The sequence below is a fragment of the Odocoileus virginianus genome, chromosome 8 (genome assembly GCF_023699985.2).
Source record: "Odocoileus virginianus isolate 20LAN1187 ecotype Illinois chromosome 8, Ovbor_1.2, whole genome shotgun sequence".
Classification (NCBI taxonomy): Eukaryota; Metazoa; Chordata; class Mammalia; order Artiodactyla; family Cervidae; genus Odocoileus; species Odocoileus virginianus.
The window spans coordinates 28,353,526-28,360,091 of NC_069681.1; positions in this window are offsets into that span (position 1 = coordinate 28,353,526).

Genomic DNA, 6,566 nt, shown 5'->3' on the forward strand with positions numbered 1-6,566 from the left:
TCAAAGAAAAACGAGTGAGATGGCTTGTCCTAGAACCTGTAGAGAAGAGTGAGAAAAAGAAAGACCATAAACCCGGACTTCCTGTCTCCTGTTCTCTCGACAATCAACACATCCAGGTCTCCATCAGACGTGTTGATGAGGAGTAGACGAGGTGGCACAAATCTTTTTAAATCCTTAGAAAGCTCAACATCTCTCTCCCGTGACAGTTTCATGCTTCTTCCTTATCACACGTTTTATGGGCAAATAGCACAAAAAATATGTTGGAGATTTATTTTCTCCCCACTTCCACATCTGCGCCTTAAAAATAATAAATAGGCAGGACTTCCCTGGTGGTCCAGGGGTTCAGCTTCTATACTTCCAAAGCAGGGGGAGTGGGTTCGATCCCCGGTGGGAGAATTAAGATCCCACATGTTATGTGGCATGGCCAAAACAATAATAACAAAGAATCAGATTTTGCCTTGGACACGCCAGGACTCATCTTTACACACCTGTTTCTCTTTCTTCTCATTTCTGTTCCTCTTCCAGTTTTGAAAACTGTACCCCCGTTGAACCTAATGTGCCAAGTGGGGATTGGCTACATCATTCAGGTTCACCCTCATATAGATTTATGTAATATATATTGATATCACTGTGCCAGGTCTCCTGGGTATGTTTCCTTCAGGAACAAAAGCTCTCATCAGTACTAAGGCGGCTGTGTGCATGAGAGGCACCAGGCGTGGTCCTTTTGCAGATCAGCATATGTTCAACTTTCCTTCTGCTGTTGATCAAAAGTATCATCATGTGCTAAAGATGGTGAGCAGAAGACAACCAGTGCAGGATGAAGAGAGAGACGTGGCAGACAGCTTCTCTCTTCAAATTCACAGTCTGGTGCCTTTGTGCTCATTTGGTCAGTCATGTCCGACTCTCCGCTACCCCAGAGAGGGCAGCGCACCTAGCTTCCCTGTCTTGCATTCTCTCCCAGAGCCCAGAGCTCAAATTCATGTCCACTGAGTCAGTGATACTATCTAACCATTTCAGCTTCTGTCCCCGCCTTCTCCCCCTGCCCTCAATTTTCCCCAGCATCAGAGTTTTTCCCAGTGAGTCGGCTCTTCGCACCAGGGGCCAGGGGCCAAAGCACTGGCGCTTTGGCTTCAGCATCAGTCCTTCCACCGAATATTTAGGGTTGATTTCCTTTAGGATTGACTGCTTGATTTCCCTGCAGTCCAAGGGACTCTCAAGAGTCTTCTCCAGAACCACACTCAAAAAGCATCAATTCTTTGGTGCTCAGCCGTCTTTATCTCATATCAGTACATGACTACTGGAAAAACCACAGCTTTGACTATACAAACCTCTGTTGGCAAACTGATATCTCTGCTTTCTAATATGATGTCTAGGTTTGTCATAGCTTCTCTTCCAAGGAACAAGCGTCTTTTAATTTCATGGCTGCAGTCACCATCTGCAGTGATTTTGGAGCCCAAGAAAATAAAGTCTGTCACTGTTTCCATTGTTACCCCATCTATTTTCCATGAAGTGATGGGACAGGATGCCATGATCTTAGTTTTCTGAATGTTGAGTTTTAAGCCAGCTTTTTCACTCTCCTCTTTCACCTTCATCAAGAGGCTCTTTAGTTCCTCTTCGCTTTCTGCCATTAGGGCGGTATCATCTGCATATCTGAAGTTACTTATCATGTGTTTGAAAAGGAATCAGTAGGCAGAGGAATAAAGACAGAATGTGCAAGTGACTTCTCTTAGAAGAAAACGTTTCACAGTGAAATCCAAGAAAGTGCCAGACCTGTTTTTCAAGGTGCAGAGTGTTTTGTTTATGAAGACAGATTTGAAAGAATCCTAATATATAGGTCATTTCATCATCTATAGACAAAAGAGAAACTAGAAAGAGAATGTCCAGGTGTGAAGAAGTGGTGGTGAATTGAAGAAGGCGATGGAAGGAATGAGATCTGGGCACAGGTGAGCAGGTTACCTGTGGAGAGAAAAGCAACACCCACTGGGGCTTAGAGAGGAAGTAGAAGCACTGCGGAGGAATTCTGAGCTGGGGGAGAAGCAAGAGAAAGGAAAGGCAACTTTGATCTTTCTGATAAACTGAGAGGCTGTTTATGTTGTGAAATGGTGGGAGGTGTGGGTGGAATAGAGGACTTGAAAAAAGTGAAAAAAAAAATTGGTGCAGACACTTCGAGGAACCCACCAAAAAACCAACGTGAAAAGAATCCTGGTGTGACCACTTTTTCATTTTTAAGCATCTCTTGGCAGGATCAGTATTCTGTTTCAGATCAATCTTAACAGTCAGTCGTCAAACATTCCTGGAATGTTCACTTTCTACCAGCTTTACGCTAAGCCCTAAAATACTTGTTAGGTAGGCCATTGCCAGAACCTTCGTGGGAAAAGAACTGTTTCTGACGTAAAGTAGCGGTTTGCTGCTTCCCACATATTAGGGCCACAGTTGAATCACACATCACGGTCTGCAGACTTCAAACAAAGCTTCCAGGAAGTGAACGGAACCAGGACAAGGAAATGACTGTGACTCTGCACTCCATAAAATAAAGAAATAAAGTGCAATTTATCGCTGGAGAAATGGAGGAAGTTGAGCTGATAAAAGAACCTCAGAAGCTATGTGAATGATGTGATAAAGCTGGAATGGAGTCGATCATTTTGTACTGAGGATTTAATACCGTTCTCCTGAGCAGCCCGGCCAATCTAGAGCTGGGCGGCGGAGGGGTGGGGAGGAAATGTCATTTCACGGCGCACGTCTGCCTGGAACTCGGTCACCATGTGTGTAGGTGTCACGGGTTAGAGTCAAGAGCGTCTGTTGTCACCTCCAAAAAGGCCCACTTGATGACTTTTTCACGTACCTTTATGGAGCGCATAGACTCGTAAGTGGAGGGAGTTAAATAACAGCGTCTGCCCAGGAATTGGGTTTTGGGTTTTGAAATTGTGTAAAATAAACTGTTTTTTCTAACAGATAATTAACATTTCGAGGAGTCTGGCCGCCTGCTCTGTGGGGAGCGGCTGACTCACTGAACCGCAGGGGTATCACCAGCCGCCTTCGCTCCCTCCCACCGAGAGTGGTTTTGTGTGAAGCTGAAGAGGTGGCCTCAAACGAAACTGCAAACTAGGCTGTTTCTCCAGAGCCCTGGGTCTCCGGGTGCCCCCCTTCCCCTCCAGAGATGCCTGGGATGCTCACATCCCCCTCTGCTCCCCACAAAATGCCCTGGGGGCTGTCTGTTTACACAGAGGAGTCCCAGGTGGTGCAGTGGTGAAGAATCCGCCTGCTGTGTTGGAGACGCAGGTTCCATCCCTGGGTTGGGAAGATCCCCTGCAGAAGGACATGGCAACCCACTCCAGTGTTCTGGCCTGGAGAATCCCCATGGACAGAGGAGCCGGGTGGGATACAGTCCCTGGGGTTGCAAAGAGTCAGCCAGGACTGAGCACAGGCAAGAGCAGGCGAGACACCTCCATCAATGACCCAGCGAAGATGACTCTTAATACACCAGGTCTGTACGTTCAAAGGCTTAGAGCCACCTTCTCAGCCGCGCCTGAAAAGCTTTATTGCCGATATATCTCCAACTACCTTGGGATCTGAAGTCGCCTTCAAAGACCACGCCTCCCTTTTTCCAGGGGCAGCACTTCCTGCTGGGAGAGTGGTCATGCTTTCTGGAAATCATGACCATCCACCTGAACCCAGTCCCCTGAAAAACATGGGGAGATGGTTTCTAGGCTCCCCGGTGATTTCAAAGACAGTAGCTTGGAGATGGACAGGGAGGCCTGGCGTGCTGCAGTCCATGGGGTCACAGAGTCAGACACGACTGAGAGACTGAACTGAACTGAACTGAAATGTGATTGAAAGCACTTTCGGGGAACTTCCCTGGTGGTCCTGAGGTTAAGAATCCCCCTTACAACACAGGTGATGTGGGTTCGGTCCCTGGTGGCCAAATTAGGATCCTACTTGCGGCTGGGCAACTGGGCCCACGCCCACCAACTATTGAGCCTGTGTGCCCCAACTAAGACCCAATGCAGTCAAATAAATAAATATTTTTTAAAAAAGAATATTTTAGAATCCAGGAGCCAACCAGGCTCCAAGACCCACCATGCTCCTTACAACGAGGAGTCTCCCCGCAGCCTTCCTGGGTGGCCCCGGAGGAGAATGGCAACCATAGTAAGCTGCACGCGTGCCTGCTCAGTCGCTCAGTGGGGTCCGACCCTTCTCAGTGCTGTGGCTTCTTGTTAACGGGAGCACAGGCTCTAGCGTGTACCATCTCATCCGCCGTGGTACAGCTCACAGGCTCAGTCGCCCTGCTGCAGGTGGGAACTTCTCGGACCAGGGATCGAACCCATGTCCCCTCCATTGGCAGGTGGATTTTTAAGCACTGGACCCCCAGGAAAGTCCCAGGCAACTCTTCTGTAAGGTTGTAGGGGACCTGGGATAGGCATGTTTCCCTGAAGATCCAGTTTCACCTGGACACATTCCTTTCGCTTCAGGTATATATGTCCCTATTAAAAGTGGCGGCCCTCAGGTGGAGAGTGATGATCACTAAACCGAAGCAGCACATGCGTTGGAAAACCGAGGAGGGTAAGGCCCTACTGCTGCTCCCCGTGTCCCTGCCCACAGCGGACATCACCAATCGGTCATTGCACTCCGGTGTTGAGGCTGACCTCCGCTTGGAGATCTTTCTCCACAAAGGACTCCAGGCATCAATACTCATACCCGAGAATTAGGACTCAAGTTGAAACCTATCTGTAACCATTGCTTTTATATATTTATTTATTAATATTTATTTATTTGGCTGCACTGGGTCTTAGTTGTGGAACACAGAATGCAGAATCTCTAGTTGTAGCATGCGAGATCTAGTTCCCTGACCAGGGATCAAACCCAATCCCGCCCTGCATTGGGAGCATGAAGTCTTAGCTGCTCGGCCATCAGGGAAGTCCGTCTGTAACACCGCTTTTAAACTGTTGCCAGTTATTGTAAGGACGATGGTAACCAGTGATGGATTATGTTCTTTGACATACAAGCTACATACAAAAGCATAAAAGTCTCGAGTGGAAAATATTAATATCATCAGTGAAGCAAGTGTATCTGGCAAAATTAGGAATCCAGATAAAGCTGATTTCTCTCTTTCGAGCCTAAGGCATGGAGTTTTCTTCTCCCAAGGTCAATTAGGTCAAGTGAGAAATTCTGAAACTTTGGAGATTTGGGGTCCTGACCGTCACTTCTGGTGGATCAAGGCTGCCCCTCAGTAACCACTCCTGTGTGCCATTACTGAAAACTGAGAAAAAATATGGCTTTGAAAATGATGGATGGGCTTTTAGACAGCACACCCAGCCACCCCACCCAGCCCATGCTGGGGAAGGAAGGCTTTCCACACTGGCGGGTGTGTGGGTGGCTGAGAAAAGCTAGAGAAATCACCCTGAAGTGAGAGTTTGCTGAGAGAAAAAACGTGCCTCAAACTGAGATGGATGATGCCTGCATCTGCGTGTGCCCACAACTTTCTATCTCCTCAAATGTCGGGAGGATCTGGACAACTCACCAAACTGCTTCAACAGAGGCAACCCAGGTCACGGGGAATTGGGTTAGTCTGGGAATCGACACGGAATCAGAAACTCACAGTGGGCCCAGTAACCTGTAGTTAAGTAAACCCCAGGTGATTTGATGTTAAAGTTTGAAAAAGTGAAAAAGTGTTAGTAGCTCAGTCATGTCTGACTCTTTATGACCCTGTGGACTGCAGGGCTTGTTAATTTAACATCGATTTGCATACTGCATACCACCCACCCTCCACTGCATACCACCCACCCTCCACTGCATACCACCCACTCCCAGCTTGTTAACACACAGTGGGGGTGCAGTGCAATCTGAGTGTCTGCCTTTGCTGTGGGTTCACAAGCAAGTGTCTAAAGTGGATCAGAAGAATCACCATTTCTCTCTGAGAAAGCTCCTTAACCCAGGAGTGCCTGGCCCGGAGGGTGTAGAACCATTGTCAGAAAGGGTTAGGGGGTGATGTAGAAAGTAGAGCATCATATCAGAGGCTGCTGCCTCAGCTGTGAGACTGAGCCACCGATGCCGAAGCAGAGACAGGCAGTGTGGGCAGGGTGGAGCTTCACTGTCACCGGCTATCCACCTATCAGGTGACAGGGATGATCGCCTGTCCCCAGCTTAATCCCGCTGGGCTTCCGGGTGGCTCAGTGGTAAAAGAGTCCGCCTGCCAATGCAGGAGACCCGGGTTCGATTGCTGGGTTGGGAAGATCCCCTGGAGGAGGGCTTGGCAACCCACTCCAGTATTCTTGCCTGGAGAATCCCACGGACAGAGGAGTCTGGTGGGCTACAGCCCATGGGGTTGCAAAGAGTCAGACAAGACTGGTCACTAAACAACAACGCGGTCATTTTCAACTGGAGGAGGTTCCCCTCCCTTCCCGGCCCCTTGCTGGTGAACATTTTACCCTTACAGCTTGGGGCGCGGAACGGGGAGTGTTGCCAGCTTCCAGTGGACAGGAGGCAGAGAAGCTACGAAACATCCTATGATCCACACGACAGTCCCCACCCCGGCAAAGAACTTCTGGCCGCAGAGAGTGAGCTTTGCT